The sequence below is a fragment of the Megascapheus bottae genome, chromosome X (genome assembly GCF_031878675.1).
Source record: "Megascapheus bottae isolate mThoBot1 chromosome X, mThoBot2.hap1, whole genome shotgun sequence".
Lineage (NCBI taxonomy): Eukaryota > Metazoa > Chordata > Mammalia > Rodentia > Geomyidae > Megascapheus > Megascapheus bottae.
In genome coordinates this window covers 84869401-84881973 of record NC_143547.1, presented here as the reverse complement: position 1 = coordinate 84881973, position 12573 = coordinate 84869401, and the positions used below count along the sequence as shown (strand labels likewise).

General features: G+C 32.9%; 1 protein-coding gene across 1 annotated transcript in view; it reads left to right on the top strand.

Annotated features, from left to right (window-relative positions):
* The first annotated feature begins 10519 nt into the window (after positions 1-10519).
* LOC150041479 (teneurin-1-like) overlaps positions 10520-12573 on the top strand; it is a 464851-nt gene continuing 462797 nt past the window's right edge. Inside the window, exon 1 of the mRNA XM_090327165.1 lies at positions 10520-10580. The gene's annotated coding sequence lies outside the window, so the exon portion shown is untranslated. The remainder of the gene's footprint in view (positions 10581-12573) is intronic.

Genomic DNA, 12573 nt, shown 5'->3' with positions numbered 1-12573 from the left:
CAATTTGCTAAAATATGTGGTAGAGTTTATATCAGAGACCAAATGGATTTGAAATCCATAAAATAGTCATTTTAGTCATCAGCATAAAGGATACTGATTGTTTTAATTTTAATCAACTAAGTTGTGAGTTGATAAGTAGTCAACAATGAGGAAATTGCGTTTTAATGTTTCTCATATTTTGTTGAAACATTTTTGTGGCTGATTACGACTTATGAAATTGAATTTCAGAATCACAGTCTCTAATATGAACTGAATTGCAATCCATGTTAAGTCCTCTCAATATTATCTATATAGCCTGTAAAATTAATATTTTCCTGCAAATTATAGCTATAAACAAACGTTTTCATTGTGACTAATACAATGCTATTCCCCAAAGAAGATTTTGATAATATAAAAAAGAGTGTAAGTATGTGGATATGGATGTGGGTGTGGTGGATGTATTTATTTCCATATATATATATCAGAGGAGTGAGTTATAAAACATAAATATCCAAAGAAGAACTACTAGTTACAGGATGGGATAATTACTTAAAAGCTTGTGAAATGATTACATATATACATTAAAGGGAAGATTGAGGAAATCAGTATTGTTGTTGGGTGAATTGTGTGAATTGTATTAGCTGTGTTTATTCTTCATCTATATTTGCATGATACCAAAATACTGATTGAAACAGAACATGGCTCAGTCATCATGGTTGAATCTATAGGTTTTTTGAAATCTGTATGTTCTATGTTGTGTCAATTTCTTTAATCTTTTAGTAAATGCTTGGCATTCAAATGAACAACAACAAAAAATTCAGTCAAACTTCTGAATGGTTCCAAATGTGTCATCAATCAGAATTTGTTGTTTATACAAATGTTCAAACCTTCTTTTGAAATAACTATATACTTAGTTTTCAATTGTTTTCCTTTTTAGATAAAATATACTATAAATATTCTGAATGATGATACAGATATTGTCACTTTTAAGTAGAATTCCTCTATGGTTGTATTAAAGGAAATCCATTTTCATTTGGTTGGAATCCATTTAATGTTTTACTGTCTATATGAACAAGAGTTTGTAAAGCAGCCAACACAAAATACATGGCTATCAAGTTTGCGTACTTCAGGGAAAATTTGATTACTGGTTAAGGTCAAAGAGAAAATTTCCCCATTGCATGGTTTTGCATAATTGTTAGTTTCTAAGTGTATCTATTAACTCTAATGCCTCTATCTGGTTTAGACACCTGTCTAAGAGAAGGTGCCAGATGAGATGGACAATTAGTTTATTAGATATTTCAATCCTTGTTTTCCATCTGCATGCATTTTAAGAAATTTTTTAGTTGGTCAGAAAAAATTATACACAAAGGTGCTGCAGATGGCCTATATCAATGATCCAGTTTAAAATTAAATGTCCTAAAAAATAATTAATTTAGAAAAGCTATTGATAATGAACTCATCTTATGCTACATGTACTTTGGACCTACTATGATGCCTTATAAAAGGTGTCTCAGTTTTGCTAATTACCACCTGTGTTTAAATATAGAGGTGTATAAATATGCTACAACCACACAGTGTTTGGAAGATTGTAAACCTGACAGTTTGTCTCTATTCCTACCTAACTCTGTTCTTACCATCAAAAATGCTTCTTATCAAAGTTTCAAAATTATACTCTGTGCATTATGTCCTCCTCTGTATATTATGCTCTCTTGCCTTTAATGCTAAACATTTTAAAGTTGCTTTGTTTAATTGCAAACATTTGAGTAATAATGATATGTAAAGTTCTGTTCTTTAACCTAAAAAGTGTGTGTGTGTGTGCATGAGATTTTCTAAACAAATATCTATTAAGTGAACATGTGCATTTTGATATTGATTTCACAAGCATTATACACAGAAATATATAAATATATTGCCTGTTTACTTTGTCTATACCTCAAATGAATGTTTCTGTGATCATGTCTTATTATCCATTGAAAGCTTTAAGCAATGTTAGAGAACACTGACAGAATTGCTAAGCCCATCAAATAAAGAAATACCTTTGGGAAGATAGTATTAATTCACTAATGAGATATAATGACCTCTAAGAGATAAGGCTGTACAGTAGGTTTTTCAATTGATACTTATTGCTTAGACCTGAGAACCATTTTATAATATCAGTTTCTTCCCTTCCTCCCCACCTTCCTCCCTCCCTCTCTCTTTCTGTCTCTCCTTCCCTCCTGCCTTTCCCTCCTCCCTTCCTCCTTTTCTCCCTCTCTCAAGTCCTCCCTTCAATACTTCATCCCCCTTTCTCTTTCATTTTTTCTTTCCCTACTGCCTTCCCCCTCCATCTTCCTTGTCTATTTCTATCTGGTATCTGTTCATACATGTTAACATGGCATGCTGATTAATGTGAATGAAAATGTGCACTGGGAAATTCAGTACTGATATTGGCAATTCTTTTATACTGATTTTGGAATATTTTTAGGAATCACCTACAGAATTAAAAGTAGAATGTGAAGCATAATTTTACTCACCTTTTTATTAATGTAAATTAATTGTATAAAAGGTTTTCATTGTGATAATGACAATATACATATAATTAATTGACTTAGGTCAAATTTATCCTATCTGTATTACTCTCTTCTAATCTCCCTTCCTTTTTGGAAATCTTTGCTTTATTATTTTCATACACACATATGTATATAGTGTTGACTCCATTATCCCTCTTTATCTTGGTTTTACATTATTTTTGTCAGTTATCCTGAGTAGTAGCTAGGATAGTACATTTTCCTGGATTAGTATTCTTTAATACAGGTTTTCCCTGTGTGTATATTTATGTTGTTGGTATATTTGTTACTTATCGTTCATGTTTAAAATAATAAAATTGCATCCCTCAGGTGTGACACTATTTTTGGCTTTAGAATCCATGAAGTGTTTGCACAAGAGTGCTACTTTTTTCATTGTTTTGTTTTTCCCATTTGAAATATTGCGTCGATGAAACACTAGACAACTTGTGAAAGTGAGGTAATTTTAATGTAAACAATTAGAATTCAGTGCAAGGGAAATATTTTAACAGTTAATTTAACACTGAAGAAAATAAATTTTAGTAAAATTTCACTAAAATGGATAAAACAAGTTTCAGGTTACACAGTACACATAGTTCTCACTGTGTACAAGTTCCATACATTTAGCAAAATGTTTGTTGTTACTTTGCTGGTGAGAAAAATCAACATTTACACAGACTTCTGAAATAATAGGTTTTAACGTCTCAAATGTATTTCCCACCAAGGCTCTTTGGGTCTCATGTGCTAGTCTTTTATGGAAGACTTCAGTATTACACAAATTTGATCACATACCATTGATCATTATTCCATTTATTCATCCACTCATTTATCAAAAAATTATGACTGCTTCTGTTTTCTAGTAATAGAGAAATATTTAAAAGATTTAGCAACTAGTAGGGAAGACAAACATGCTCATATTCGGATACTCTAGTAGATAAAAACTGAGAATGTACTGGAAGCACAATAGTTGATAAAGCTTTAAAAGGACTTTTCTAGTCAGAGAATACAAAAAATTACATTCTATATAGTATAAGGACTGTGAAAGGGTACAGGGCTAAATTAGCAAAAGAGAATATCTGCTTCGAAAAAGAGTACAAGTTGTATTTCCTATCCAGGTAGGGGAAACAAAGGTCAGTAATGTCTTCTTTTATTTCCTTATATATTTCTGACATGCAAAAAGTATTGAATATATTCCTACTGAATGAATGAAAGGCATACTATTTTCCTGCAAGGAAAATATCCTAGAAAAAAACCATTTTTCTGCAAAAGAAGACAATATTCTCTATTACATGAGGAGCTATAAAGTAAAGGAAGGAGTCCTAGACTTTAAGTTTTAAACAGGTAACACCAGTATTGAGGATAGGATAATGTGAATAAAGAGTAATAGTAGTCAGACAAATAAAGAGATTGTATTGCAACTGTGACTAATTATGTAGGCATAGACCAGGGTAGTGAGTGATAGTGGAGGGAGGGATACAAAGCTAAAAGGCATGTATATATCCTGTATATACATTTACATAGATATAAGTTAAAATTATAGATATAAAATATCAGGCTTTAGGTAAGAAGATGATTAGGTGCAATTGTCTGAGTCCAAAATCTTCCAATCATTCAATCAGTTAAGAAATCATTAACTCTGAAAGGCTTACATTTGCAATCCTAGGTACTGAAATTTGAGGATCAAGGTTCAAAGTCAGTCCGGACACAAGAGGGCCTGAGACTCCTATCTACAATTAACCTGGAGAAAATGGGAAGTGGGATGGGGTGTAGCCTTGATCTGAAGAGCTCAGGGACAGCACCCATGCCCAGTTCAAGCCTCATGACACACAAAAAAAGAGAAATCATTAACTCTGTTGATCCTACCTTCAATGGTTATACTTATTTGAACATTGTTCTCATTCCCTACAAACACATTAGACCTACCACTGTTATTTCACCTAAACACTGACATAGTTTCCTCATGGATTCTCCTATATTGATTATTACCCATATATGATTTTCCACAAGGTATACTGCTATGATTTTTAAAAGTGAAATGAGATCTTGGAAGTTGATTTTCTTTCCTCTGATGAGTGATTCTCATCACATATATAAAACACAACTTAATTTAAAAATCTTTCTTATAGCTACAAGATGCTATATGATTTTGGCCACTGACTATTGGTTCTTCTGGAGTCAGTATTCACCCCCATACATCCCACTCATAACTTTATTTTTTCCTTATGGAAACATTTTTTCCATATAATTTTTATTGTAATTAATAGAAGGGTTACATTACATTCACCAGATAGAAGGTGCATTACTTCACATACATCAATACCCTTTCTCATGTCTTGGTCCCCATTTCCCTCCCCCCTACTCCCACCCTCATCTTCTTTTCCCCCCTTTCCTATCCAATTTCAAATAACCAAATACACATATAGCCAATATATCAGATAACAAAGTGAAATACTATAACAATATGAGATAACCAGGGACAGCAAAAGAGATGAGAGATAACATAGTACATTAAGGAAAACAATCACTCATTATATGGCCTTTGTTTCTATATCCTAGAGGTCCTTTCATTAAGCATCATACTGTATGGCCTTATGTATCTAGGTTTTGCTCTATTGCAAACCTCTGCTAGAAGAGTCCAAGGTTTCTACTGATTATGGCAAATGAGGGAAACCATTGAGCCTATGTTCCTTTGAGTCTGGCTTACTTCACTTAATATGATTTTTTCTAAGTCTTTCTTATGGAAACATTTTTAAAATTTTATTTTCAGGGTAATGTATAGAATGGTTATAGTGAGTGCAAGTTCCTACCGAGATCATTCATTAAATTGACTCCATATGTACTTGCCCTCATTACTATACCCATATCATTTAGAACAGTTCCTGAAGGTATAAGCTTAATAAGTGTTTGTGGAAAAAGCAAAAGAACAACAGACATAAGAAAATACTGATTTCTTTTGGTTTGGTAGTTTGCAGTAAAGGCCTTCTAAATACTTACATCTAAAGGCCAAGAATGTAGCACAGTAGTAAAGGATTTGCTTTATTTATGCAAGGCCCTGGGTTAGATTCCTGGCCTACTTAGCTCAGTAGTTCTACTTCCGGGAATTTGTCATAAAGAAATACCATGAAATGTGGAAGGGATTTTATTTGGAGAGATTGTCCACCAAACATTATTTGCAGTAGAAGAACAAATTAGGGAACTTAAATGTTCATTGAGGAAATTGCTAAGTGATTTATGATGCATAAAATGATGACCATTAAAGAGGACATTTGCAAATGTTTTATGATAAAAGGAAAATGTTAACACTATAGTGTCAAGTGATCATGACTGATAGAGAATTGTATATACTCAATATTTAGGAAATTAAAAATGCCTGAAAATAGATGTATAAAGGTACTAAAACAAACTGCCTATTGTTTGATTTCACACAGACAAAAATATTGTACTTCCTTTACAAAGAAAGGATGTTCTCAGTCTCCTCAAATATCATGTCCATTATCAGAGTATTATTCCAATATTATATCCATTATCAGAGTATATTTGCAAGACAAAGAAGAAACCAAAACTCAAAATATTGTCACACCAGCTGTTATGTTTTAATGATAAATGAGAATAAAGTTGCTCTCTTTGAGAGATGGTGCTGGAAGGAGCAGAATATTCCAGTTATGGAATCAATTGTTCTCTTGCGCCTCCATTTTGAGGAGGTAAAATAATTGAGATCTACCGATCCAATCTAATCTTTATTCACTAGAGGATGAAAGAGGGCTTTGTTTATCCTGCCAGGATTTGAACAAGATGTTCAAAGGAGAAAGGCAAGTTAAGATTTCAACATATTGCTGTGGGAAAGCACTAGCAGTTTGCCTCATGTAAGACAGAAGTGATTATTCACTATATTTCTTCATGTCATGTAGTAAAAACAATTAAGTGAAGTTAGACTATAGATTACTTGGCTATTCAGCCTCAGTCACCTAATGGAAAGGAAGAAAAATAGCATTGACAACTTTTGGCAGGTCTCATCATTAGAAATGCCCATATTGCCAGAAAGAAAAGAAGCTGCAGCCAATAATGTAAACCTGGAAGTTCTTTAAGACTGTAAGAAAAAAAGTGACAATACAGAGTGTTGCATCATTAATTGTATAAGAGAGTTCATCATTGTAATGGGGAAACTGTCTTTGTTATTAACACAATTATTTCTGCAGTCTTTTTGCAAAGTCCCATTCTAAAACTAAGATTATGGACTTCAAAGAATGTGTGGCAATATATAAAAATACCATATGTGTAAAATTAAGTAAAGTGACCTGTAGACAACCCAAATTCCCTCAAAAATAGAAATAAATATTTTGTTTCAACTATAATTAGCATATAATCAAGTAATTGGAAAACAAGCAAAATTTGCCTCTTTTCTAAAACTGATAAAATCCATACCTTCAAAAATCTACGTAAGATAACCATCATCAAACATATATAAACATCTTGAGCAGGACTATTAGATTTTTCTGCTCACTTTCAATTAATACACTTAACATTAATAGTCACTCTTGGCTAATACTTTGTTTTATGACACTGAAGATTTCCTTTGTGAAGGAAGTAGAGTATTATTCTCTGCATAAAATCAAACAATAGTCAGTGGCACTATTTGAAGTCTGGGATAGTTATCTCAATGAGTTGTACAGATTTGATTTTAGAACTGTACTGGCAGGGTTTAATCTATCTCTCAAACCAGCAATCAGTTCGGTGGGATGTATTTATTTATAACACTTATTACTCTTGCTATTTATGCCTCTGATAAACATTGTTCAGTTGTGCCCAATAATAGCACTCTCAAACATTCTAATTTCTTTTCCTTAAATTGTATTTAGTCCACGGGCCGGGAGTTTGGCCTAGTGGGTAAAGTGCTTGCCTAGCATGCACGAAGACCCGGGTTCGATTCCTTGGTACCACATACATAGAAAAAAGCCGGAAGTGGTGCTGAGGCTCAAGTGGTAGAGCTCTAGCCTTGAGAAAGTCCAAGGACAGTGCTCAGGCCCTGACCTCAAGCCCAGGACTGGCAAAAAATTGTATTTAGTCCACAACTATATAAAGATGCTCAACAATGTTTTCTGTGTTGTTTTGCAATACACTCTTGAATGACATAGAATGGTAAGAGGTGAGGTAAATGGTACATATTTCTGAACTGGTAAGCAAAGGTAAGTAATGTGGTGTACTGATATAGATCAACCTATGATCTGGCCTTCTCTTGTCACAAATGGTGTGACCCACTATTAAAGGCTGAAACTTGAAGGCAGTTGAGAAGTGAGCAGAGAAGAACTATATAGTTTTAAAGCTCTTTTGCTTCTCATTCCTCTGTGTATCATACCAAGGCAAAATATTACATATAGGGCAGTTTGTTTTTTAAGTACTTTTTCTAGCTTCCTTGCAGAATCAGCCTGATGGGTATGAAGCCAATTTCTACAGACTTTCTTTGGTATAAGCAGCACAAGAGCCAGAAATATATTTTGTAGTCTAGATGTAAGTACTTTTTGAAGTGTCTTCCCTTGAAAGATTCTAACTTAGCACTATTATGGAAGCATATCAACACTTGAACAGAGCTGAGTCTTTTTTGAGCAACATTAGCAGTGATGAAAAATGCACACCAGGCAATTAGATTGCAACTAATCAAGAGCAACACTTCAGTCTATTATGAATGATTTATATATAGTGCATTGGATATGGAGATCATCACTAATAATATGAAACTCTATTATCATTACAAGGTCACCTAAGTGATCTTTGTCAAAGGTGACAATGATTCTATTGACCTGCATTTTTATAAATTGTATTTAAATATTATCTTCTGTCTGATTTACTGGTAGAAATTTTAACATGTTTTTTAATAGTGAGATTTTTCTTCAAATATAAAATTAATAGGTTTGGGGATTACTTGATTGATAATTTAGGACTGTAAGGTTAATTAAATGCCAATCAAAGAATATTATAGTGTTCAAGTTCAAATTTGTAATTTTTCTTTTTGTAATTTAATCCATTGCACTGTCTTTTCTAAAATTAGTTTGGAAGAATATAAAGCACATGAATTTTTAAAATATATAATATTGAGAAGTTACAAGATATAGATATACTAATAAGAGTCATATATTTTACCAAAATAATGTATTTTTCAACAATGGAGTCACATTGTAATTACTTTAAAGTATAAGTTATCATTCAGCAATATATCATAAACCTAGAAAATGATTGTTAAAATATATAACTACATACACACATGTGTATGTATACATAAAGTGAAAGTTGAAAAACAATCAAAATATAAAGAAAGCGCTCCTAGAATATGAATCAGGAATATAGGACAAAATAATTTATGAAATGCCAGTTGCTGGTGGCTCACACCTATAATCCTAGCTCCTCAGGAAGCTGACATCTGAAGTTCATGGTTTGAAGCCAGCCTGGGCAGGAAACTTCATGAAGCTTGTAACTCCAATAAACTACTAACCCACCCTCCTCCCCGAAAAAAAAAAAAGAAAAACAGAAGTGGAGCTATGGTTCAGTGGGAGAAGTGAAAGCCTTGAGCAAGAAGAAGCTCAAGGACAATACACAGGCCCTGAGTTCAAGACTCGGGACTGGCAGATTCTCAAAAAAAATGAGATGAAATTGCAATAAACATTTCTTAACTGTTTCCATACTAAAGATTAACTTAATATTTGTGCCTTACTTATTTAATCAAATTTTGATTATTGGATATTTAGCCAAATTGTTATAAAACTACTTTAAGCCAGGCCCAGTCACCTGTAGTCCTAGCTACTTGGGAGGCTGAGATCTGAGAACCCTGGATCAAAGCCAGCCTGGGCACAAAAAAGTCCCTGAGACTCTTATTTCCAATTAACCACCAGAAAACTGGAAGTGATGCCATGGCTCAAGTGGAAGAGCCATAGCCTTGAATTGAAGAACTCAGAGACAACACCCAGGCCGATTTCAAGCCCCACTACCAACAAAAACAAAAGAGCCCACTTCTTTTGTATTTTTAACTTTCTTATAAATCAGTCTTGGTATACATCCCTTGTAATTCCTTTATTAAAGTATAGATGTAGGAAAACTGGGACCAAAATATCTGTTCTAAGGGTTTGATACTTATTGACAAGTTGTCTTTCATATATATTGTACAGATTTATGTTATTGATGAAATATTTTTTAAGATCATATGTTATATATCCACATAGCTTCACATTGTGTGCTGCATAAATTAAACAAGTGAATCCTATAAGAAGACTAAATTAATGCAAATTTCCAGTACTACATATGGTACATAATGTACATATTTTATTGTGGCATACAAGTTTTGGCTAAGGATGTTATGTGGGCCATTAGAACATTAAGCAGACCTCGCTCTACCTCCAGTCATATATGTGACTCTATGGGATAGTTCATGCCATTTAACCTGTCTTCAGTTTCCTAAACTTAGAGTGTTTTGAGAAATAAATGAAATGTGAATATAAGTTATTTATATAGAGGACTATCTGAACACAAGAAATTATAATTACTTCATACTTTCTATTGGTAAGAACTATTTGAAATTGTGGGTGTTTTCTCTCAAGATGAGTTTTGTGTTGAGTGAAAAATTGAAGTGTTAAGTTTGTGGAGTAAGTGAAAATTCCTTACTATAACATGCATAGTTTTCTACAGTTAAGATATTCTTTAGCTTGAGAATGTGACTCAGGGGTAGAGTACTTTCATAATGTGAGTGAGTGTGGGTTCCATTCCTCTGCTTCCTCTTAAAAATACTATTAGCAATATATTTAATATACTTGTTTGATATTTTAAAGTGGCCTTAAAAATAAAATGGTTTACCCTTATGAATCACAGATTGTAGTACATTCACAATCCCCATAAGCTACACTGCTACCACTCAGCCTACATGTGTTTCTTCCTGTATCTCATATGAGGACTGTTTTGGAGTTGTCTGAACATATGATAGAAGAATAATTTGGCCTAATTTGTTTACAGGATTTACAAGAGTGACCTTTACTCTGCAGTCTCCATGTTAATTCCCTTAACAACTGGATTTACAAGGTATGTACTTTCTACAATGAAACTTACTTTGAGAGTTGATCATATAATAGCTACATACTGTGAAAATAATGCTGTGGTCCAGTGGTTTAGCCTTTTTTACTTATGGAAAGTCATGAAAATGAATACATTATTTTAAACATTTGAAACGCGTGTCTTTTTTAAAGACAAGTTTTTCGCTGTATGCCATAGATTCTAGATTATCTTTGCAAAATAAAGTATGCAGGCTGTACTACAAATCTGAATAATTAAGTGCCCTTTCCCATATACAGCTGCTAAAGCCAGGAGACTCATTGATTAATATGAACATCTGCAGAGTGTATAGAAAGATGAGTTGCTAGTGACGATCTTAGCAAAACTACTTAATAGTTCTATACACAAATACGGTATTTGTATGTAATTCTATGTACAAATATGATATTTCTCCATTAGTATTGTTTTATCCAGAAGATTTACTGACAGAATATTATTCCCTTGCATATAGGAATGTTTTGATTCTTTAGGAAACTCATAGGGGAAATAACTGTCTTACATAAGTATTACATTGATTTATTTACACTCATTTGTTCATATATATTCATTTACACTTGATTCTTTCATCTAGCCATCTTTCCATCCATTTGATGAATAAACATTCACTTAGCAACTACCAAGCAAAACTTACTTCGCTATATTTCTGGTAAATCTTCCACTTTAGACAGAATTCAAATGGAATGCTGAGGAAGTTGGAGTCTATAGTCTGTTCTCTGTAGTTGGAATATATATGTGAAAAAATTGTTAAGAAAGAGGACTTGCCTTATAATCTTTTATAAAATATTATTTTATTGTTATTGTAAAAGTGAAGAGATGTTACAGTTATTTGCATGGTGTAATAAGTACATTTCTTTTTATTGTATTTTATTGTTGGAATAATGTATAAAGGGGTTACAACTACATTTGTCAGGTTATGGGTGCATTATTTCTTGAGCATTGATACCCCTTCTCATGTTCTTGTTCCACTTTCCAACCCCACGCCCCTCCCAATCATTTTGTCTTTCCCCTTTCCTTCCCTATTTCAAATAAACAAATAAATATATGTACAATATATCAGGTATCAAAGTCAGATACAGTAACAACATGAGATAAACCATAAGGGGAAAAAAGAGAAAAGAAATAACTTCACATAGTACATTAAGAAAAACAATCACAAAGATAAACCTCTTGTTTCCATATCCTAGAGTTCATTTCACTTAGTTTCATACTATAAGTATATTACTTTTGATAAGTATCACCTCCTCCCTCATTTTCTCCCAGTTTTTCCCTCCTTACTCTCACACTCCATAAATTGTATAATTCATTTTAAAGATAATATCTAGTGAATATGAGGCTACATTTGTTTACCCTTTGTCCCACAATTTCTGTGCTCCCCCTTGCCCTCTCCAAATGAACAAATTTAGATACAAGACAAAAAAATACAGAAATCAAAACCAGCAATGATGGAGTAAAAAATAAAAGTAAGTGAAAATAAAAAAGAAGCAAAATAACATCAAATTTCTTTCCATTTCTTGGAATTCATTTTGATAAAAATCATTTTATAAGGTCATATGCACAGAGCTATTGAACCTTTGTGATCCTTTCCTAAGAATTTCCTCCTTTGGTCTCACTATCTGAATGTCTAAAGTCCTATATGTTTTATCATGTTCAAGTGTAACTTTTTGTCTTTTCAAATCCAGAGTATTTACTTGTAGACTCAGGCACACTTTACAACAAATTATATTCCTTTTGGTCTGGCTTAGTTCACTTAATATAATTTTCCTCCAGTCTTACCTTAAGAATGGTAAAATATCATACTTTCTGTTGGAATCATAGAATTCCATTATATATATATATATATGTGTGTGTGTGTGTGTGTGTGTGTGTGTGTGTGTGTGTGTGTGTGTGTATGTACACACCACAGATTCTTCATCCATTTTTCTGCTGAGGGGTATCTGGGCTGGTTTCATATCTTGCCTATAGT